Source organism: Toxorhynchites rutilus, chromosome 3 (genome assembly GCF_029784135.1).
Source record: "Toxorhynchites rutilus septentrionalis strain SRP chromosome 3, ASM2978413v1, whole genome shotgun sequence".
Lineage (NCBI taxonomy): Eukaryota > Metazoa > Arthropoda > Insecta > Diptera > Culicidae > Toxorhynchites > Toxorhynchites rutilus.
In genome coordinates this window covers 23,781,493-23,806,751 of record NC_073746.1, presented here as the reverse complement: position 1 = coordinate 23,806,751, position 25,259 = coordinate 23,781,493, and the positions used below count along the sequence as shown (strand labels likewise).

General features: G+C 36.6%; 1 protein-coding gene across 3 annotated transcripts in view; it reads right to left on the bottom strand.

Moving 5' to 3' along the window:
• Positions 1-24,384, bottom strand: part of LOC129779311 (nitric oxide synthase) — a 325,833-nt gene extending 301,449 nt beyond the window's left edge. For all 3 annotated transcript variants that reach the window (XR_008743618.1, XM_055786717.1, XM_055786718.1), the window contains exon 1: positions 23,697-24,384. The gene's annotated coding sequence lies outside the window, so the exon portion shown is untranslated. The remainder of the gene's footprint in view (positions 1-23,696) is intronic.
• Between the last annotated feature and the right edge of the window lie 875 nt (positions 24,385-25,259).

Genomic DNA, 25,259 nt, shown 5'->3' with positions numbered 1-25,259 from the left:
CCGCATAGATGGTAAGTTCTTTGTTTCGGATTTTGCAAACTGCTTTCTGGAGAGCATCTTCCGTGTACACTTGTCTGTATTTTCCAGGTCGCTTCGATTAAAAAAATGATAAGTATTGTATAGATTGAATGCAAAATTTGTAGTTATAACTCACCATATTGTCTGAGTAGTTCCGGAATTTGAAAACAGTTCTCTAGAAAACCGATACCGCGGTCAACAGGTCGAAAATCAAAACACGTCAGTTTGAAAAGACATGGCATGCTTTTTCGACCGGTCGAAATATAACACATGTGTTGTTTTAGGTTCCAATTTTCGATTGTTTTAAAAATGTTAGTTTTATAGATTATTACAATAAATAAAACATCCAACAGAAGATTTTTCGAAAAAAAATACTGTCTTTTTGTGATACAATATTTCACTACATGATGTTATTATCGATATGGCCAAAATTCGTGTGATTAATTACTGAGTCTTTTTTTACTGCAATAAAAATGCAACACCTGCATACAGCAATAAATTTAAAAAAAAACAAGGTAACTAAACATTAACTTTTTAAATCGAAGAATTTCAATTTCTAGTCGAAGTGGAAAAATGTGGAATCATATTCCTGCAATCAAAACTTTTCTCAATAATCATTTATGGTGTTTATTTAATTAATGTTTCAGTAATGGTGCGAAAACTAGCACAGGGTCGAAAATTGGATCTCTTACCCTAGTACTGTAAAATATGTCGGATTTTCTCTTTATTTTGCTCCATATTTGCGACACTATAACTCACGAACGACTTAACCAAACAAAACACTGTCAAAGACTATATTAAAGACTATAAAATACCTTTCCAACAAGCTATAGTATGACTCGATACAATGAATACAACTAGAACTACGCGCTTACAACGACACCTCGCAGAAATACCGCAGGACTTTTTTGACAGCCTAATAAATTATCAAAGATTTCTCTTACTCAAATCAATACGATATCGTTACGCTTGAGTCAAAAAAATCCTGTGGAAAACTTATATTCCTTCAACGTAACAGAATACATACTGTCATTCGAATAAAAAATACATGTTTTCAAAATCTGCATTTTCAGGACGATTTCAGTTGGAATTACTCTTGGTAAGAAAACGCGAATGTTTGAAAGTATTGTTAACAAAAAATCCGTTTTGGGCGGGACGAAGTTTGCCGGGTCAGCTAGTAATAATAATAAGTATGAACGGTAGTAATTTCACGCCCGAACACACCGGAACCGTCATCCGGTGGTCGCTACCATCCGGTAAAGTGATTTGATGTCTTGTAGTGGTCTGTGGATTCCGCTGGTTGGCGTATTGTTTTGCATCGGTGTTAGTTCGATTTCTTATCCGAAATTGATCGCAATTACTCGAAAACCTCCCGAGGAGAAGCAACATTTCAGTAAGAGGAAGAAATGTGGGCTCAACCGAAATAGGATTAGCGTAGCCCCAATTTTGTTACTAATTACAAGGTCAGTGATTTCGGTTTTGCTACGTGTAATAGGAGCAGAACATGATAAAATTGTGTTATGTTTCGGCTGGTGATATTCGCACGTCTTCCAAGGATGGGCGTAAGTATGTTTCTGAGTTTGCTTCGGGAATTATTGGATCAGACGTCCAAACTGAGGAAGCCTAATGTGGTATGTGCTTTCGTTAGCATAGTTAAAGCGATAATGAAGTACCGAATCTAATATTCACAGGTGTCTTCTAGAAACCTTATGGAAAACGAAAGTTTACCGCGTGCCTTTGATTATACCGATTAAAATTGAACTTAACTTCTATGTTAATTAGCAATTACAACTTAGCCTAGTGACTCGACAGAGCAGACAATCAAGACAATCATGTAAATAAAGTTGATTAAAATCACTCTAGATAAAGTTTTAATCCACTCGTAGCACTTTCTCATTTACATATTTCTACTCATAAATTTTCAACAGCACAACATACCGACTCGTGCTCGTTTCGGTGCGACGCAAAACAAAATGAACACAACCTTTGCTTTTGAACAAAGTTTGAATTCGCTTCCTGTGTTGATTGTACAAAATAACAAAACCGATAACAGCAAAAACAACAGATAAACTCATCACCAATCTTGCCGTGCAAGTATGGAAAATGGAAAACACAATGGGATATGAATAGATGTAAAGCAAAAACAACTGTTGCTTGGAAACTTGTGAAAAGTTTTCTGTCCCACTCTCATCTTTCGCTGTTCAGAATAAAAAAAAACGTCCAGTCATCAAATACCTGTTTCACACCTGGCAGAATATTGATCCGTTGCGAATGAAAAACGGATAATCCGATTTCATTCAAACGCGAAACAGGTAAAACTAAACGGCCGCAAGCGATTTACGTCCCAAAATTTGGGCAATGGCAGATGCTGATCACGTCCCCCACCATCATCATCCACAACGATCATCGTGCGAGAAAGCATGTGTATTTTTGGTGAAAACAGTTCCGGATGAGTGCACCCGTGGCCGAGTGGTTAGCGTCTCACATTATCATGCCGGGTGTTCGGGTTCGATTCCCGTTCTGGCCGGAGGATTTTTCGTCAAAGAAATTTCCTTCGACTTGCACTGTGGTCACGCGTATTCTAGAGCTTGCCCCTCGGAATACATTCAAGGCGTGTTATTTGGCTTAAGAAATCTCAACTAAGTAATAATGAATGACGCTAGTTAATGCATATGTTGAGACGGCAAAAATTCCACAGGGAACGTTAACGCCATTCAAAAAGAAGTTCCGGATGAGGAACTTCAGGAAATGCGATGTAAATATTTCACCCCCATGAGGGGATGTTTAGAGTTTTCAGTTTGTGTCTGATCCAAATAAGCTTGATGGTTTGTTTTGGTCAGCAAATAATCGCTATTATCATGGTTCTCCACGGATTATTGTTGTAAGTTGATGAAGTAGAACAGTTATTTGAATAGCAATTGTTCCACTATTTTATTGTTTGGTTTTATAGAATCGACACTGCATTTCGGTTGTGAAGCTGTTATTGTATGTCATTAACAGAGGCGTCGAGTGAAGCTTTCGCACCCGGAGTGGGAAAGGAAGAAAAAGGAAGATTTTGTTTTGTTTTTTGAGGATAGAAGGGTGCTTGGTTATATTGAATTAAATTTCGATTCATAAAAGTGTTCAACATTTTCTGAAGTGATTTATGCAGTAATTAACACTAGGGGAGCCCCCTCTCACATTCGGACACTTTTTTTCCTTGATTTTTAATATTTTTTGTAAACTTAAAAAAAAACCTGAATTCTTCCTGGTTGTCATTTGGACATCAATGTATCATATGAGCGTGTTAGAGATGTGCGTTGATGCGATTACGAATGATTTATTCAAATTTTTGAAAATTGGAAATTTAAAATTTTGAATGAACAGTCCTGGGGCACTTTCGGACAACGAAAAAAAAGTTATAATTTTATGTTTATCAACAGTTACTTCCGTTTCCTCTTATTTCCAGCATATTCTGCATTTTTATGTTTATCAGTATTTGTTTGAAAGGAAACTGCTTGCTATGAGAGTCAGTAAAAATTCGTGATTTTGCTTTCTTCCGTTTTCGAGGGGTGGTTTTCAGCGGTGACAAAGGTGCCAAAGTACAATCTATTTGTGCTATAGATGCAATGTTTTGCAGCATTGTTGTATTACCCGATGAGTCAGTTGCTGCCTCTGCTTCAGTAGGTGATATCATTTGAGCATTCAAAATCCTTGTCCGAACAAAACCTTTCTTGTCAATGGATAGCAACCTGTCATTTTGAATCCAGCTAGGATATTACTCAGATTGAAAGAAGCACTATGAGCCGATGCAACTACACCCAAACTAGCGTTGGCAGAAAACATTTCAGAAATGATGCAATTTCGTGTACTGGAGAATCAAATGCGCAAATAATGAGCTGTTTTAAAAGCTTAAAAATGGTTTGTATGTATGTTCTGTTTTCTTTTCTCATTTCATTTAGGATTGTGCAAAAAAAAGTCAATACGACGTCAATGGGGATCGAACCAAGGCCGGCTGGAATGCAAAGCTATTTCACACGACCACGCTATCCTTATAGCTGCCAGCGCTGTTATATTGAAGCGTGATAATAATATCATCATAAAATGAAGTTGGAAAGTGTTTTCTAAGAGGATAAAGAAGAACATGAACGACAATATATCTTTCTCCGTCTGGGCTGTGTATTTGGTCATGTCGAAAAAACACCATATGCCAAATATCTGTTCGATCGGACTTGAGGGAGAGTGGCGCAAAGCGGTCAAAGTTTGAGTTTTTTGAAAATCGAAAAATCACCCAAGGGGAGGAGTAAAGGAAATCGGGGTTTTGGAAAAAAAAATTATGTCAAATGTCTTAAAATTGTCTGCTCTGGCCCGACTGCGATTTACCGCCCCCCCCCCCCCCCCCGCAACCTCGATTTCCGGTGATTTTGCGGTTTTCAAAAAACTCAAATTTTAACGTCTGCGACACCAGTAAATGAAGTCCGAATGAGTTAATATTTTGCATAGGGTATGTTATCGTGCAAATCAACATTTCGTAGCAAGTTCCGAATGAAAAATCGAGATAACTATTTTTATTGGCACCCTAAACCATACTTTTAGTTTCGCATGCCGAAAAAAAGTCCCAGTCCCAGAATGCCGAGTTCTGACAAAAAAAAATTTTGGAGATGACACTAGATCTCGACGTTTCATGCCATTTTAAGACATTTGGCATCAACAAATTTTTTTCGAAAACCCCGATTTCCTTGGGTGATTTTTCGATTTTCAAAAAACTCAAACTTTGTCCGCTTTGCGCCACTATCTCTCAAGTCCGATTGAGCTGAAATTTGGCATAGGGTGTTTTTTCGAGGTGGTGAACATTTTGTATAGGGTAACTTTTTGAAAATTTAGGGTTGATTTTTTCCCATACATTCATTGGCACCCTAATATATATTATATAAATGATATACATGTATTGGGGAGAAGAACATTTTCTGTTATTTTTCAGCTCATTTAATGTAATAAATCGGGATGTCATAACTTGTGCTAAAAATTAACTTTGGGTGTATACATGAAAGGTCGTGTATAGAAATATTTTTTTCCAGGATGGTTGAGTAGCCAATCGTTTCGGGAAACTGAGAGCTTTTGCTTGAAAGGTCGCATAACTGAAACAGCCAGCGGTTGTAAGCGATTTGTGACATTGTGCAATTTTCTCGGTAACATTTATTATTTCCAAAGTGCAATAACTTTTTGATTGATTTTTGATTTTTTGAAATTGATTCGATTACGTTGCTTTTTCAAATTTCCCAGGACATTGAGAAACAGTTTTCCCGTTATGCAACCGTTAGTTGGGAAATTAGCAAAAACAAAGGACCCAGTTGGACCATCTGTGAGCTAGAATCATGAAATCGTTCTATTCGAAACTAGTTCGATAGCTCCTTCCATCTCATCTTCGTTGATGCTGGTTCTATTGGTTTCCTTTTTGTAGTTTCGAACCATCATTAGGTTAGGAGAATCAGACTAAATTGATGTTTGTTAGTAAACAATAATCAGACACAAATTTTATGAGGTATTGAACAGTGTCCGAATGTGCCCCACCAGCATCCGAAGACAAATCATAATTTTATCTAATAAATACACGTTTTTTTTTTCATTTCATATTAGTTTCTAACTGAGGGGGTATACTTAAATTTGTAAATCGTTCAAAAATAAATTAGGGAAATACTTACAACTTAAAGCAACTTTACAACTTACAAGTTTCGAAACGTGTAGGAAAAAGGGCACTGTGTTGTTTTCGTAAGTAATAAACGACCAGGAGATGTCAAACCATAAACCATTTCCCCTACACTATAGATATCGTAGGTAGATGAAATCTTATTATAGATGTGTCTGATCTCCTGAATATTAAACTATGAACGAATTTCATGCCAACTCGTCTTAGGAGTTGGCAGCATCACCCTAAATAGTAGTGAAACGTTTTGGGTGTAAAGACATGGGTAACTTAAGAAACTTTGCATACTTGAAATATTCAAAAAAGAATTAGACTGCTTTTTGTAAAGGGTCAAGAATTTTTCTTATTTTTCTACAGAAATTTATAACTCAAAAACCAAGATATCCACAAAATTCTGGTCAAAGGACGAAATGTAGCAAATTGCTCACATTTTCATAAAAAATATACCAAATTTTAAAAAAATTGCTAAAGAAAAAATATTTCAAAAATTAAAACTCATTTATCTCAAAAACGTATTTTTTTTTTAAATTCTCATAGATTGTAATATATTTTACAATTTAGAATTTAGAATTTCCAACACTTCATCCATACATCGGAAGATGAGCACGTTTATAGGGAAAAAGTTTTTCTAACAACAACTTTTTCATGTTTTCTTTGAAAAAATGACAACTAATCCCAATTTAGTTAAAAGTCAAAATAGAAATATAGTGTATTCGACAAAGTTTTAGATCTTGCTAAAATATGAACTTTTGTCGAAGACGTCAACTTTCTATCTTTTATGTTTCTGGAATATAAAACATTTTTGAATAAAGACTTCCGAAAAATAGTGTTTTTCTCGTAACATTTTTATGTATAAATTCTCACGTTTGACATGTTTCTACATAGAAAAGAGTTTGCAGAATATGTAAATCGCTATAATTTATACATGAAAATGTTACGAGTTAAACATTAATTTGTTTTTGCTTTACATCTACTCATATCCCATTGTGTTTTCCATTTTCCATACTTGCACGGCAAGATTGGTGATGAGTTTATCTGTTGTTTTTGCTGTTATCGGTTTTGTTATTTTGTACAATCAACACAGGAAGCGAATTCAAACTTTGTTCAAAAGCAAAGGTTGTGTTCATTTTGTTTTGCGTCGCACCGAAACGAGCACGAGTCGGTATGTTCTGCTGTTGAAAATTTATGAGTAGAAATATGTAAATGAGAAGTGCTACGAGTGGATTTAAACTTTATCTGGAGCGGTTTTAATCAACTTTATTTACATGATTGTCTGCTTGTGTGGGGAATCGAGTCATTAGGCTAAGTTGCTAATTAACATAGAAGTTAAGTTCAATTTTAATCGGTATAATCAAAGGCACGCGGCAAGCTTTTGATTTTCATAAGGTTCCAAGACGACACCTGTGAATATTATATTGAATGTGTTCTAAGATTAAATTAAGCTCACAATAAACTTCATACACAAACTCATTTTTCTCATCTCAAATTTCTGTCGTATCTCCGATTCCGGTAGTAATTTTTCAAAAAAAAAAACATGGAAAAAGTTGTTGTCAGAAAAACTTCTTCCCTGTGATGGTGCCCATCTTCCGATTTAAGAGAGATGTGTTGGAAATTGTAAGAGCTATTCATATCTATTTTTTCAGAATTTAAAAATCACATGTTTTGAGAAAAATACATTTCAATTTTCAAACAAAAATTTTATCAATGAAATTTTTATTCAAAATTTTTGAATGAAAATCTAAATAATTTCGTACATTTCATTCTTTGACCAACATTTTGGGGATCTTATAGATTTTAAATTAAGATTTTTCGAAAAAAAAAACTCAAAATTTCCAAAAAATTCTCACACAAAATCTATCAGACCTACAAATTTTTAGTCACAGAATGAAATGTAGATATGTTTTCATTAAAAAATATCGAACGAATTTTTGAAAAAAAAAATTCACTGAAAAAAGTTGATATGAATAACCTTTACGATTTTGACGGCGCCAGTGGTTGTATGGTTAGCGTAACAGCCTCACAATCCGATCGGCCTGGGTTCAATCCCAGCTGGCGTCGTTGGGATTTTCTGAGGCGAAAAATCTCTGGTTACGTCTTCCTTCGGAGCGGAAGTAAAAGAAGTTGGCCCGGCTCATGAGTTGTTGAGTCTGATAGGTAGGAACAGGTGGAGTCGCCTCCCTGATGTCGGTGATTGGCACTAAAGTGGCGGAAATAGGCCGACGAAAAATAAGCGAAGATAAAAAAAAAAAAAAACCTTTACGATTTTCAACAAGCCATTCATACATCGGAAGAAAAGGGGAAATTTTATTTCGAACACCAACTTTTTCATGTATTTCTTTGAAAAAACCACCATTAATGTTTCATTCGTAAGATTTTTATGTATAAGCTAGCTGACCCGGCAAACTTCGTCCCGTTCCAAATTAATTTTTTTGTTATCAATACCTCCAAACATTCACGTTTTCTTACTTGCGATCATGGGTCCAATGGCAGAACTGTTCATTGATTATTTTCATTATAATATCAGATCATTTTCAGATACAATTCTCGTTCAAGATTTTTGAATCACTTGCAAATAACATGTTTCTCCGTTACATCGATTAAAATGTTTGATACCGAAAATATGATAGAATGAAGATAGCCCTAAATCGGTTAATTCCTTCTCGAGTTTTGCCCTTATATCAACACATTCGGCGATTCATTTCTATTTATATAGATAGAAGAAGATATACACTGGTGGACATAAGTATTCGTCATGAATTAATTTATCGCATTTGTATTACATACACAAATAGTCTGTGATATAAACTCAACTGTGCAGGTGCAGTAGATTCTGTGAAGTGTACTCAGTAGAAGCAGTAGAAGTTTTCAATGATTTACCCTGCTTTAATAAATTACAGGAAAGAAAAAGGCCGAGTTCCACATTTTTAATAGGACAGAAGTATTCGTCACGTTGAAAAAAATGTTAATTTATCGATCCCTAAAGATCTGGAAACACTGTAAATGAATGAAACTGACACATTTAATCACTTTTGTATATTTTTAATAAAAATCGGCTGCGTTCGTATGATTTTTATTCCGTGGTAACAAAATGGGCAGAAAAGGTATGGAAACTACGATGGAGAAAAGGAAAACTGTTTTGAATTTGTTCAAAATGAATAACACAGTTTCCGAAATAGCTAGGAGTGTTGGTAGGCCAAACACAACGGTACAGGATATTATCAATCGTTATAAGAACAGCGATAACTTCGACAAAAAACCTAGGACGGGAAGTCCTTGCAAGTTAACGGATAGAGAAAAGCGAAAAATAATACAAATTATTGAGAAAGAACTGAAAACATCTTCGTCAAAAGTGCGAGGAAAGCTGCTGGAGTTCAGTGGCCAAGATGTTTTTTTCCAGAACGGTGCGCAGAGTGTTGAATAATGCCCAATATAAAGCCCGTGTTGGTCGTAAGAAGCCTCTTATTAGCAAAGTTAATCAGACTAAAAGGTTGAACTTTGCGAAAGATTACCAAAATCACCCGATTAGTTTCTGGAACAATGAGTTCTTTTCCTATGAGAGCAAATTCAATGTTTACAAATCAGATGGAAGTGCTCCCTTGGCCGAGTGGTTAGCGTCATAACTAACATGCCGGGTGTTCGGGTTCGATTCCCGTTCTGGTCGGGGGAATTTTTCGTCAAAGAAATTTCCTCCGACTTGCACTGTGATCACGCGTATTCTAGAGCTTGCCACTCAGAATGCATTCAAGGCGTGTTATTTGGCATAGAAATCTCAACTAAGTACTAATAAAAATGACGCAAGTAATACTACGTTGAGACGGCGAAGTTCCTCTAGGAACGTTAGTGCCATTGAAGAAGAAGAAATCAGATGGAAGGGTATTGGTATGACGAAAACCGGATACTGAGCTGCAGAAGAAAAATGTTCAAGCTATCGTGAAAAAGGAGGTGCATCAGTCATGGTCTGGGGCTGTATGGCAGCATCCGTTGTCGGGGAATTGGTATATGTAGATGGTATCATGAAAAAGGAGCAATATTCAAATATTTTGAAAGAAAATATGAAGAAAAGTGCTGAAAAGTTGGGTATAGAGAGAAATTTCTACTTCTAACAAGACAACGACCCTAAACATACTGCGGAAGCGGTATGCCTCTGACTGCTATATAATACACCCTATCAGCACAAAACGCAACCCCAATCACCGGATATGAATCCCATAGAGCATTTGTGGGATGTTCTAGATCGACGTGTACGTGAACATCATGTAACATCACAAAAGCAGCTGAAAGATATTTTTCGTGAAGAATGGTATAAGATCGCGTCTAAAGTATGCGAGAAGCTGGTACACTCAATGACAAATCGATTGAAAGAGGTCATTGCACAGAAAGGATTAAACACAAGATATTAAATGTCTAGAGAAATGTTTGTTCAGAAATGTTTTTTTGGAGAAATGTTCTAAGTGCCGAATACTTTTGTCCAGCTGAATTTGAAGATAAAGTTATGATTTTTGTAAAATAAGCTAATTGTTTTCATTGTTTTGATTTCCCAATAAAGTAAATTTATAATAAGACTATATTGTTTCACTTGAATAACCTTCGGAAGTAGATTGGAATAATATCGCTTAGTAAAAAAACATTCGTGGTAGATTCATGCATATGCCGAATATTTACGTCCATCAGTGTAGGAGTGCGTTTTATCACAACAAAATACATCTCTACTTTCGAACAAAAACAAATTTTGTTGGCGCAAACATCAAATGGACTAACAACGCTTGTAACTATGTAATTATAGAATATATGGAAATTGAAATTTCCGAATTTTCCCATTTCCCTTCAGAGTTTTCCGAAAATTTTCAATCGTAATGTTCGGTTGAAATATGTGGTTGAAATGTGGGTGTCTTACCATCATAGAAACATTTCTCGTACCCAAAAACCCTTCTTCTTCTTCTTCAATGGCACTAACGTTCCTAGAGGAACTTCGCCGTCTCAACGTAGTATTACTTGCGTCATTTTTTATTAGTACTTAGTTGAGATTTCTATGCCAAATAACACGCCTTGAATGCATTCTGAGTGGCAAGCTCTAGAATACGCGTGATCACAGTGCAAGTCGGAGGAAATTTAAAAACCCTCACATCCCAAATTTGGCTCAATTCGCTTCATTAGTTTTCGAGTTATGCAGAGAGAGAGGGGGGAGGAGTGTCTACCTAACATAAAAACATTTATTGCACCCCAAAACCTACACATGCCAAATTTTGGTTCGTTTGCTTAATTAATTCTCGAGTTATGAAGAAAATTGTGTTTCATTTGTATGGCAGTCCCCCCCCCCCCCCTTAAAAAGGTGGGGGGAAGGGTCTATCCTACATAGAAATATTTATTGCACCCTAAAACCTCCACATGCCAAATTTGGGTTCGTTTGCTTGATTAATTCTCGAGTAATGCAGAAATTTCTCGAGTTAAGCAGAAATTTGTGTTTCATTCGTATGGCAGCCCCACCTAAAATAGGGGGAGGAGTATCTAACCACCATAGAATCTTTGATTGTTCCACAAAACCAGCCCATGCAAAATTTGGTTCCATTTGCTTGATTAATTCTCGAGTAATGCATAAATTTGTGTTTTATTTGTATGGCTTGTATGGCTTTGTTTTTTTTTTTCAGGAGTCTTCATACAAAAATACCTTATATTCCAGAAACTATAAAAAATACAAAGTTGACGTCTTCGACGAAAGTTCAAATTTTAACAAGATCTCAAACTTCGAGTACACTATATCGCTATCTTGACTTTAAACAAAATTAGGATTAATTCAATTCATAAAAAAAAAAAATTAAACAGTTGTTGTTAGAAAAACATTTTCGCTGTAAATCTACCCATCTTCCAGCGTATAGACAACTTGTTGGAAATTGTAAGGGCTATTCACATACTTTTTTTTTAATTTGAAGAAAATACGTTTTTGAGAAAAATGAATTTTAATTTTGAAAATAATGCTTTTTTTTCAGTGAAGATTTTTTTTTTTGAAAAGAAAAATTGATATTTTCTACATTTCATACTTTGACCGGAATTTTGAGGGTATTATTGTTATTTAGTTATTTTTATTTGTAAAAAATCAAGATAATGTTTTTGCACTTTTCAAAAAGAAGTCTAATTCTTTTTTTCAGGTATGCAAAGTTGCTTAAAAGACCCATGTGTTCACACCCATTACGTTTAACTGCTCTCCGAGATGGTGCTGCCAGCGGTCAGTCGAGTTGGCATGAAATTCGTCAACAGTGAAAGTCATTTTTTGTCGGTTTATTGATATTGACTCTTATCCTTTTTTTTTATTCACTCTTAATGGCAACATAGCAAAAAACTAACAATCAATGACAGAAGCAAATTAATATAAAAAAATGGGATTTAAAAATGGGCGGAAAAACGTTCAATGTTTCATGAGTTAAATTTGAGGCGTTCCACTCTTTTCAATGAGTGCGGCCAACTTCAGTGATTGCTTACCAATGAGAAATTCTCCGGCGTTTTCCCTATTAACTATCCCATAACAGTAATTCGAGGTAAACCAATATAACAGTACCCATTTGCTGACCAAAACAAACCATCAAGCTTATTTTCAGGGGGCAGACGACAAACAAACTCAAAATCCAAACTTCCCCCATGAGTGTGAATTGTTTACATCGCATTTTCAAAAGTTCCACATCCACATCCGGTGCTTCTGCCACCCCTAATATACACGTGCTTCCTCCCACGATGATCGTGGCCGGTGCCGAGTAAACTCTGCTGGGACGCAAATCGTTTGAGGCTGTTTAGTTTTACCTGTTCCGCATGCGAATGAAATCGGATTATCCCTTTTTATTTGCCGGGAGCTAGCAGAAAATTCCGCCAGGTGTGAAACAGGTGTACGTGTGATATGACTCGACAATTTTTAATTCTAAAGAGCGGAAGATGAGAGTGGAATGAAAAAAAAACTTTCCACTTTCCGTTTTGGAGCAACAGTTGTTTCGCTTTTCCGCATTCACACGACAAGATTGATGATGATTTTATTTGTTGGGATTGTTGTTATCAGTTTTGTTATTTTGTACAATCAACATTGGGAGTGAATTTGAACTTTGTTTACAGGAAAAGGCTGTGATCATTTGGTTCTGCGTGAGACCAGGTGTTGAATTATTTTTCATGAAAATATGCAAATGAGACGAGCTGCGAAGAGATTAAAACTTCGTCGAGAGCAGATTCAGTCAACTACAATAACATGTTGGCTTGGTTCTGTTGGGAATCGAATCATTAGGAGAAGTTGTAATTTGTAATTAAGCGCAAGAGTCAAGTCCGGTTTGATAGTGTGTCATCGAAGACACAAGGAAAACTCCTCATGTCTCCAATGAAGGTAATGTAATTTAACGCCTGGTTGTGGGAATGTTAGACTTTATGTATTCTAGGATTCAAACTCGTGTCCCTTGGAGTAAACACCATTTTACGTCAAACCCTAATCACCAAAACTTCCTTGTCAGTCTACCTGTCTTAACGAAAAACCATATCAAATTGGGCTTCCCAAGATCGGACTCTGATCCAATAATTCCTCATCCAAATTCCAGGGAAAAACTCTTGTTCGCCTTTGCTGCAGGCGGTGTGAATTTCGCCAGCCGTTACACACGACGTAACCAACATTGATAACACAGTTTTATCATGTTTTGCTCCTGTTTTCCTACTTTTACCAAAATCACTAACTCTGTAATTAATCACAAAATTGGCGCCACGCTAATCCCACTTCGGTTGAGCGTAATGCCCACGGTTTCTCCCCTTGCTACCCCTAGGAGTATTTCCGAGTAATTGCGACTAATTTTTAGATTAGAAGTCAAATTAACACCGATGAGGGGAAAAAATACACCAACCAGCGAAACCTACAGAACCACAACAAGGCATCGGCATCACGTTTTCGAGGAACACCGGATGGTGGCGACCACCGGATGAGGGTTTTCTGGTGTGTTCGGGCGTGAAATTACTGCCGTTCACACTTCGCTCGTTGATATCGGATTCGACGGTATTTTTTTATACGATACACTTTGCCACATTTCTTCACACGAGGGCTTTGGGGTTTTATTGAGAAATTAACACTCCAGATTTCATGACTGTTCTTATCTTAAACCACAAATCAGGCAGCCTCGAAAAATTTAAACGGGTTTGGCATAGGTAGCTATTTTTTACGCACTTTCCGAGCTATATAATACTGACTGGATGTGATGATTTATTTTATATCAGGCAGTAAACTGTTTTCTCTTTATTTGATTTAATGTGATGCGATATCTTTTGGTATGGAGGGTTCTAATGAGATAGATTCCAGAAAAAGGACGGCACCTTCAAGCTTTTACATTATGTACATCCCGTCTCAATGTGTTGAATTTTCACGAAGTGACAACATTTCAAAAAATCACCTAAATATTTCAAAGATGCTCCATGCTTCATAATTTTTTTAAATCATTTCATCATTCTTCATCATTCATCATCATTTTTTTAATAATTACGTGTTTCTAAAAGTACCTCCAAATAAACGATACTGTAGTATGCACGAAATAACAAACTTTCTACGGAAGGAAAAGGAACAGATAAAAGCTTTGATTTATGTTGAATGCCTATTTAACTTTAATTGAAATTAAATCACACAATATATTATTTCTTATCCGCGTGAACTAACGGAGTTAGATGCGATGGAAGTGGCAAATACTTCAAAAATCATATAGGGCAATTCCAGACCAAATCAGTCGAAAAACAGCTAATTTTGGCGCGACCTTCCTTTTTTTTTATCCAAAATATATATTTTATTAAGGCTCATGTGGAGTCAGCCTAACGGGGCCGGGAGTTCAATATTTTGACAATGTTTGCTTAGACTATGTTAGTAATATGTAACCGATTACTCGCGGTTGATTCGAGGTTAGTATTACAAGTGTTCTCATAATTGGTATGTCGCAGTCTTCGATGCTCTGTACGTGTGCCCGACACGGGATACTTCCTATTGGGATGCAGCTGACCATTAATCAGCAACGCCCCCCTAGTCTGTATCCCATATCTAGCGTGGTGCGTCTTTCTCGACTCGAGGAATCCAGGATAGAATGGTCACTAGCCGGCGCAATCATCAGCTCGAGTAGAGTTGTCATGAGCGGTACAACCTTTGGCTCTTGTTGAATGATCAGTGGACTGCACAACCTTCGGCCCGTGCATCTGTAAAGAGTGTGTGTATGTATTGCCGCGACTAAGTAAAAGTTTATCGATCGGATAGGAGGGATATGAAACGGGGACACAACGAAGGAAACATCATTAAACGTTGACATCGGCGTTTCTGAGGAACAGGTATAGATGAAGCAGAAGATCAGGATCACGGCTACCTAAGATATCCCGGTCGGGGATATCCGATTGTCTGCCTTGTGCTCTCAGTGCTCTAGAGAGCTGAGAGCGAGCAGCATGGAACCGGATACACGACCAGACAACATGCTCGATGTCGTGGTAGCCATCGCCACAATCACAAAGATTGTTTGCTGCGAGCCCAATGCGATAGAGATGCGCGTTTAGGTTGTAGTGATTGGACATAAGCCGAGATATCACGCGAATGAAATCACGACCTACATTCAATCCCTTGAACCATGCACTCGTCGAGACCTTAGGGATAATCGTGTGTAACCAACGACCGAACTCATCACCACTCCACATGCGCTGCCAACTTACGAGCGTATACTGACGAGGAATGTGGAAAAATTCATTATAAGCAATTTGCGTTTCAAAAAGTGTGCCTTCTAAAGCGCCCACCTTAGCTAGCGAGTCCGCTTTCTCATTCCCCGGAATCGAGCAATGAGAGGGAACCCATGCTAAGGTAATCTTGAATAATTTTTCGACCAAAACACTCAATAGTTGTCTTATTCTTGTTAGGAAATAAGATGAGCGTTTATCAACTTTCATTGAGCGGATTGCCTCTATTGAGCTGAGACTGTCTGAAAAAATAAAATAGTGGTCGATGGGCAATGTTTCAATGATCCCTAATGCGTAATATATCGCACCCAGTTCAGCGACATACACGGAACAAGGATCTTTGAGTTTGAAAGAGGCACTGGAATTTTCATTGAAGATGCCGAAGCCAGTGGACCCGTTTATGAATGAACCGTCAGTGAAGAACATTTTATCAGATCTAACTTTCCCATATTCTGCCGAAAATATCGGCGGAATAGAATCGGAGCGTAGGTGATCTGGGATTCCATGGATTTTTTGTCGCATGGACAGATCAAAAATGACAGAGGAATTGCAGAAGTATGAGAAGCAAACTTGATTGGAGATGCCTGGTGAAGGGTGCACGTCGTGGGTAAGGTACTCATGGTATAAAGACATAAAACTTGACTGAGGAGTCAGTTGGAGTAGATTTTCGAAGTTATCAATCACCAATGGATTCATGATCTTGCAACGGATGAGAAATCTGTAGGATAGTTCTGTGAACCGAAGAGTAAGCGGGGGTACTCCTGCCAAAACTTCGAGACTCATCGTATGTGTCGAATGCAAACACCCCATGGCTATACGCAAGCAACGATATTGTATCCTCTCCAGCTTGAGAATATGAATCCTGGCAGCTGATCGGAAGCAAAAACTGCCATATTCTAACACTGATAATATCGTTGTTTTGTACAACTGAATGAGGTCTCCTGGATGGGCACCCCACCATGTTCCGGTAATTGTTTGGAGAAAATTGATTCTTTGCTGGCATTTCTGTTTCAAATACGCAATGTGTCTCCCCCAGGTACACTTAGAATCAAAATATACACCCAGGTATTTGAAAAACATAGAGTGTTGGATCGTTTTGCCGGATAGGTAAAGCTGGAATTGGGCGGGTTCGTGCTTCCTAGAAAAAACGACCATTTCAGTTTTCTCCGTAGAGAATTCGATACCCAGCTTGAGGGCCCACGTGAACAGATTGTTCATGGTATCTTGCAACGACTTTTGCAGAGCGACGGGAGTAGTACCCGTGATGGAAATAACTCCATCGTCTGCAAGTTGTCTCAGCGTGCAGTCTCTAGTGAGACAATCATCCATATCATTGACGTAAAAACTGTACAAGAGGGGGCTTAGGCAGGAGCCTTGCGGTAGGCCCATAAAACTGTAACGAGAAGATTTTGAGTTGCCATGAGAGAAATTCATGTGCTTTTCTGACAGTAAATTGTACAGGAAATTGTTAAGAATTGGTGAAAGTCCACGATTATGAAGCTTCTCTGAGAGAATTCCCATGGAAACTGAATCAAATGCCCCTTTGATATCGAGAAAAACGGAAGCCATTTGTTCTTTGCGAGCAAATGCGATTTGGATTTCAGAAGATAGCAGCGCGAGACAATCATTTGTCCCTTTACCTCGGCGGAAGCCAAACTGCGTATTTGACAGCAAATTGTTCGTTTCGACCCACTTGTCCAAACGAAGTAGAATCATTTTCTCTAACAATTTGCGAATACAGGATAACATTGCAATCGGCCTATACGAGTTGTGATCGCAAGCCGGCTTGTTGGGTTTCCGTATGGCTATCACTCTCACTTGTCTCCAGTCATGCGGGACAATATTCAGCTCCAGAAACTTGTTGAACAAGTTCAGCAAACGCTGTTTTGCCAAGTCGGGAAGATTCTTCAACAAGTTGAATTTAATCTTGTCCGACCCCGGAGCTGAATTGTTACATGAGAGAAGGGCAATTGAGAATTCCACCATCGAAAAATTCTCATAATCGCTTTGAAGTGGAATGTCGCGTACGACGTTTGGTGCAGGAACGGTGTCGGGGCAAACCTTCCTTGCAAAGTTAAAAATCCAACGGTCAGAGTATTCCTCACTTTCGTTTGTATGGTTCCAGCCACGCATTTTCCTAGCCGTATTCCAAAGAGTGCTCATAGCGGTCTCCCTTGACAAACAATTGACGAACTTCCGCCAATATCCACGCTTTTTTGCTTTAATCAGACCTTTTAGTTTGGCTTCTAGAGCTTGGTACTTTAGAAACCATTCCACTAATCCAGTTTTCCTGAATTTTTTGAAAGCGGATGATTTTTCAAGGTAGACCTTTGAACACTCCTTGTCCCACCAAAGTGATGGAGGACGACGTCGGAAAGTGGTAGCCGGTACACGTTTCTTTTGAGCTTGAAGTGCGCTTTCGTAAATCAAACTCGATATAAAGTAAATGTTCTCCAGTCAATATTCTTCGTGAGGTCATACGAAATATTGACTGACTCACGAGAGCTTGATTCATTAGCGATCGATAAAATTATTGGTAGGTGATCACTATCGTGGGGATCTTGCCTTACGACCTTCCTTGATTTTATTAAAACTTGGTACATGTGATGGAAACTAACCAAAATCAGAGTGCTCATTATCATTTGAAATTACAACTGATTTTTGATTTTTTAAGAGGGCGTATTCAAAATTATTGATCTTTCTTAAAAAAAATCGCAACTCAAAATCAAGAGATCTAGATTAGGGTGGCAATGGATGTGTAGAAAAAAACTCATCATCGAATTTCAAAAACCGATCATGTACATTTTGTTTATTGGCCCAAAAAATGATTTGTGCAAAGTTTCAGCTCGATCGGACATGATTTAGGGGTGCCTCAAAGCCCTCAAAGTTTTGATTAATCCTCGAAAACCTTCCAAGGGGGGGGGCCTTGGTTAAAGGAAATTTGAGAAATCTATTTTTTTTTTCGATGCCAATTGACTTAAGAATGCATGAAACGTCGAGATCTGGTGTCATCTCGAAAAAAAATTTTTGGCCGAAAATCGAGTTTTGAGGACTTAGTCTGAGAGGCAATGAAGGTATGGAAAAAAAAATAATTACCGAATTTAAAGAACCGACCATGTATATTATATTTTGTTTATTGGCCCAAATTTAAATAATTATCGAATTTAAAGAACCGACCATGTACATTTTGTTTATTGGTCCAAAAACATGATCTGTGCAAAGTTTCAACTCAATCGCACATGATTTAGGGGTGCCTCAGAGCACTCTAAGTATTGATTTTTTGGTCACTCAGACTAAGTCCCAAAAAGTCGATTTTCGGCCATCATTTTTTTTTTCGTGATAAAACCAGATCTCGATTTTTATGCATTTTTAAGTCATTTGGCATCGAAAAAAAAAATTTCGATTTTCTAAATTTCCTTTACCCCCCGCTTGGAAGATTTTCGAGGATGAAAGAATCAAAAATTTTAGTGCTTTGAGGCACCCCTAAATCATGTGTGATTGAGCTGAAACTTTGCACAGATCATTTTTTTGGTCCAATAAACAAAATGTACATGGTCAGTTTTTGAAATTTGACATGACCGTTTTCGCTGTCACCCTAATCTAGATATTCAGCCATTCCATGTCAAACTGATATAGTGATTCTCGGATTTGATTGAAAAGCGGTAATTTTGTTCCTCGTCACAAAATATTAGACCCGTATTTTTTATGTTTTCATTAGGGTGCTCATTTCCATTTTAGGGTAATTCGAAAAATCAACTTTTTCCTTTTATCCAAAACTTTCGAACTACTAAGCCGATTCGGATGAACGACATATCAAATCCAATTAGATAGCCTTTTAAAATACCATACCGGTGAAAATTTGATTTTTTTTCGAAATTATTGGTTGTATTAGTTTTTGAAGTTTACATGATTTCGAAACCAAGGCTGCTATATATTTTTTTCTATATTTTTTCTTGGAAGCTGAGGATTTTTTACATATTATATCCATAAAGCAGAAATGTATTCTTTTTTATTTTTGAGTTTCGATTTTTCAAAGTTATCAAATGGTCTGAAAAATCATTTATCCACTTTTTCCAAAAATGTTTTTTTTTATCTAAATTGCATAACTTTTGGGAATTTTGGGACCGATTCAGATAATCGAGATATTAAATTGAAAACAAAAGGGGTGGGTTATTTTTTGCTTGATTGTTTCTATCAATCAAATTAAAGATCTCAAATCGCTCTACAAGTTTTTGTCCTTGACATCTAACTTCTATCTTTCTTAATTTCGCTGCAATATCGATATAAACAATTCCTGGTGAGCATTCGATCAAAATCTTCTAAAATCAGGATTTTTTCCCCACTGTACATATAATAGCCACCCAATTTCACCAAAACGTTCAAAGGTTACATTTTGTCTTGGAATATGTGATATTTGAAATGTAAAAATAATTTTTTTTTCAAACTCCCAAACTGTATATAATCGAATTCTATATAATCGAGTCTGTATATAACCGAGTCCGACCTGTATAATATTTTTTTTAAAGAAGTTCAGGCTTTAATTTGACCATAGACATATTGACTATCTTAAACGGTCCAGTCGTTCAAAAGTTATAGGGAACCAAAAAAAACATTTTTGGAAAAAAAAAAGTTGATTTTTCGAATCACTCTAAAATGGAAATGAAATACCCTAATGAATAAGTAAAAAATACGGGTCTCATATTTTCCGATAAAGAACAAAACTACTACTTTTCAAGGAAATCCGAGAACCACTTTATCGGTTTGGCATGGAATGACTGTATTAGAAAACAGGCCGGACTCGATTATATACAGTTCAGATTTAGTACAGATTTGTTTATATATTAAATATGACTTATTTCAAGCGAAAATAAAATATTTCGACGTTTAAGTGAACGTCAATCGGTTATTATGAGTTATATTCTAGTTGAAGATTCATTAGGAATTGTTTAAAATGATATTGCAGCGAAATTAAAAAAGATAAAAGTTGGGTGTCAAAGAACGAATTGTAGTCCGGTCTTCTTCTTCTTCTTCAATGGCACTAACGTTCCTAGAGGAACTTCGCCGTCTCAACGTAGTATTACTTGCGTCATTTTTTATTAGTACTTAGTTGAGATTTCTATGCCAAATAACACGCCTTGAATGCATTCTGAGTGGCAAGCTCTAGAATACGCGTGATCACAGTGCAAGTCGGAGGAAATTTCTTTGACGAAAAATTCCCCCGACCAGAACGGGAATCGAACCCGAACACCCGGCATGTTAGTTATGACGCTAACCACTCGGCCAAGGGAGCTATGTGAGCTTCAATTTGGTTGATACAAACATTCAAGTTTATCCTGTATTTTTTGGATTAAATTAAGAATAACACCTTGAGAAACACTAACATTTATATTTTTCACTTCTAAAATTTTACTTAAATCCACTAATTTACAAATTTCACAACTGTATCGTGCATAAAATTTTCTCATCTCTCAAATGCAAGCAACAGAATTGGCCTACGTAGTGTAGTTTTTTTTAATTAGAGCCAATTTAAGGCAAACCGAGCCTGGAACAGAGAAAAAGTTCAATAACTCGGTCATTGTTGAAATTAAAACATATGCGTAGAAAGATTTTTTTTTTATCAAAGATGATCCTCTATCACCTCCTGAAAGAATTCGGATTTTTTGTATTTTGTAGGTATTTTATGACTTTAAGGGGATGAATAAAAAATTAAATTCTTCTTTTATATTCAAAAAACCAAAAAAAATATGCATAAAAAACAAATAAAAAAATATATTTTGTGACTCGATTAACACAGTGAAAAGAAGTCGGAGACTGTACATAATCGAGTCCGCTCTGTATGACAAAGTTGTTGAAAAATCAATCAAATATTTATGAAAAATAACATTATAAACGCATTGCTGGTTTTTCTTACTCATAATTTGAATGTACACCTATCCCTCGGTTTACACTGAAGATAGGTTCCCGATAAAACCGTGTAGAATGAAATCTCCGATTTTGCTATGTAAAACCGTTTAAAACGAAATAAACTCTCGATATATGCTCAATTTAATCATTTATTCAAGTAAAACAGTTATAAAAATCTACTTATGGAATTTATTATAAATTCTAGCTACAAATAAAACAAAGAATTCTTCAAGAAACTAAATTGTAATAAGTTTATTCGCTATCACCAATTTTAGAAATCACCAGTCTTTTTATGCTGATTAGTATAAAGCCATCCTTATCACTTGAGCATTCCTGATGCGATTCAGGTTCAACAGTCGACGAATTCGGGAAGATCTCAGATTCGACTTCAGACTTAGTGATAAAAGATTCAATTAACAGCTGCGTAGATTTGTTTTGCTTTATTTATCATTAAATTTATTGAAAAGATTTTCAGCCGAAAGCCGAAAATATAACTTTCCTTTACTTTTAATTTTTGTAGATATTCCTGGGATTCTAAGAGTTTGAAAAAATGACACAAATCGCACATCAAGACTCGAAAAATGCTAGTAAATTGATAACCTGCCAATTCTGCAACAGAAAATCGCACTCGTAGTCAAAACTATGATTCTATTTTGCTTGGTTTCATATGAACTACATATATACATTCTTCAAGTTTTTCAAAATTTGTTATTTCATAAACCGTGCAAAGCGCGAAATCGTGTAAAACAAGTACCGTGTAAATAGGGAGATAAGTGTAATATTGAAACCTTTTTATGTTTCTTTTTTTTTTACTTGATTGAAACTATGAAACCATGGTTTTTTTTCTCTCATGACAAGAAGGACATGATTCTTGTCTCTAAAAGATCATCTCGAAATATCATTAATAGTTTGAATGAATTTCAACTAACAATGTTTCATACAACATGCAAATTTGTTTTCATCAGACATATCCCAGAGTTTGTTTAGATCCTGAAATGACGAAATCTCCACAATTTCTGATGGATGCAAAAAGCGAGAGATAGAATTTCGGTTCTGATAATACGAACTACCCTCGTTATAACGTACCCTCGATATAACGCACATTTTACCTCGACACCGTACATATATTCAAAGCCCAAAGGAACAATTTTTTGAATGTTTTTTTTCTTCTGAAAGAAAAATAAATTTTGTGTATTTTAATACTAATGCTTCTTTTGTACCTTCAACCAATCCCGAAATACAACTATTTTGTGATTCCGGATTCTAAATGAATCAAACTTTAATCAACAGTACGAAGAGAAACATCATGAGAAAGGTTGGCTTCGTCTTCCAGTTGAATTTATTGATCATCCTTACTCAAACGGCAATACAATAAAGTAACATAAGCTACGTTTCTGAGTTCTTTATCATGCTTCAATATAACGTACAATTCGATACAACGTACAATTTTGAAAGTAAAATATACGTTATATCGAAGTTACCCTGTAGTCTTCTCAAAACCACACAACTTTGTTCTGAATATAAATAGGTAACTATTGTCGGTTTTATGAATCTGTATGGAGGGAAATGAAGAAGGAACATAAAATTATGCCAGTTTAGACTGGTATCGATATTGAGGTTGTATTACAAACATCAGCCTGATTGAATGACAAAAAAAATATTACGAAACCAGCGGAAAATTAGTTGTAGATTTCCCATACTGCTTCTAAAAGGTTTTACCATCTGTGAAATAGCTTTCAAATATATATGTGGAGCACTAGACTTTAAATGAAACTAGACTAGATAGCTCAACAGATATTTTTTTAATATTTATTCAAATGCTTAGTCGAGAAGGTGAAACCGATTGAAATTTTCTATGTGAAATAAGAATGAATGCATTAAATTGAAAACTCTCAGAAAATTAAAAAAAAACTCAATTATATGACAGATGTCCAAATACGTCAATCAATTCAGATGGCGTTTTGGCAGTGTTCCTTATAATCACTTCCAACCTTCGAATTGAGATTAATTTGATTCATAATGTAATCCATATGATTCTGACTCAGATATTTGCAGAGATCTAAAATCAAAAACCTCAACCTGATGCCCGATTGTGAAATTAGGAGTATGAATAAGAAATAAAATCTGGTAAGTTAAATATAACTGCTGTTGAGTTTTGAAACGGACAGGCTTAATAAAGCTCCCCATTATCGCCTACTCAAAAAAAAAGATACCTCATCTTCACATATAGTTGATATTTTTCACACAAATTGAATTTATAACAGGAATTTCATTTGCCAATGGAACTCCAAACTTCAATCGGGCCCACAAATGTTGTATGCAAAATAGTACACTTTAACACGAGTTGGAATAATTCACATTTGGTAACTTCGAAAATATCACTTACTGTGTCTAATCGCTAACCGTTGTGATGGGTCACAGTACTTAGAAGATGTTTCTTCTATCTAAATCTCCACAGGATGTCAACGACCAACAGCTACACACTCGCCGCTTCTACAAACAGCATCCATAACTTTTTCAATACCAGCAACATAAAGAAACACTAGAAACCACTGAACGCAGCAGCTATCATCCCATAAATGCTCAACAGCAAATATCACACACAGACGACACGAAGTAAGCACAGAAGTTAACAAATTAATCTAACTTTTCTCTTGTTTTCCTCATGAAATCACTTCCAGTTGCATATTTCGTACCACGCACTTTGAAAGAACTTTTCCATTAGCACTAATTGTTGACACCTTTGAATAATCGGTAATTGTATGTTGGCATTACACTGAATCACACGAATATAATATAACAATTCATAAATCTTAGAACGATATTTGATAGGGTTTTCCTATGGTTTATTTATCACTTATGACAAACTTTCTCAATCAAAGATCACTCTTTTGAACGTTAAAAACTTCTAAACAAGTTTGGCAAATTTCATCACTTATAAACAATTTTTTTTCAAACCTCCAAACTTCAACACATGTCCAAATTTTTCACCAAGTATCCAACCGATAGACAAGTTTTCCCGGATTCCTTACCGCGATGTGAATGCTACCGCTTGCACAAAGCTACTGGCTAAATTAACCACGGATTTCTGTATTTTACTCGATTCTTGTGCCGAGGGTTTCACACGTTCGTCTACCCTGGAGTCGCTGGCTCCAACCACTTTCGCCCCCCCTCGGATGGGCCACCATCACCACCGGTGATCCTTGCGATGAGCAAAGCGCGCGCGAAGACCAAAACATACGCACAGCATCAGCTCGGAAGGAGCAACAGTCAGCAGCTCCGAAACATAAGCATCCCAACACAACACCTCTGCTTCATTCGTTGCAAGAGCGAGTGCTCTTTCTCTCTCTCTCTTAGCGGGGGAAGCCCACTCAAGGCTTCCTGTTGCGTCGAAGCGTTTTCGGGGTGGCGCGGTAGCTGGTGAGTTACCATTTGTTATTGGTACTCACGGTGGCACGAGGTGTTCGTGCTCTCGGACACGAAGCTTTCGGCGTATGCTTTGATGCTTTTATTCATAACATCGAGCCGAAGGGTGAGTAACCCACGAATGAAGCTGTGGGGGATTACCTCACAGCTGATCGGTCCATCAACGCTGTATAACAGTTGAGCTTTGTTCGAGCTGCTTGCCGGTGAATTTGACACTCGAGCTACGTGCAGTAACCTTGGCCGTGAATGGCGCGATTCTGGTGAATGAGAGGATTTGCTGTGCAGTTTATGATTCATTCGTTGAAAGAATAAAAAAATCACTGTGACGGTAAAGGGGAAAATCGTTACCATATGACCATTCAATAGCAAAGTTATCTTTGCACATTTTGTGAATCATAGGTGCTAGCTCCATGTTATAACAATCACTACATTCATTGAATTGCAGTTCTATCAATCTCTATTATTGTTTCAGAAAATTTTGAAGAGGAAATTTTTCGTGTCATTTGGTTAGTCATATCGTATT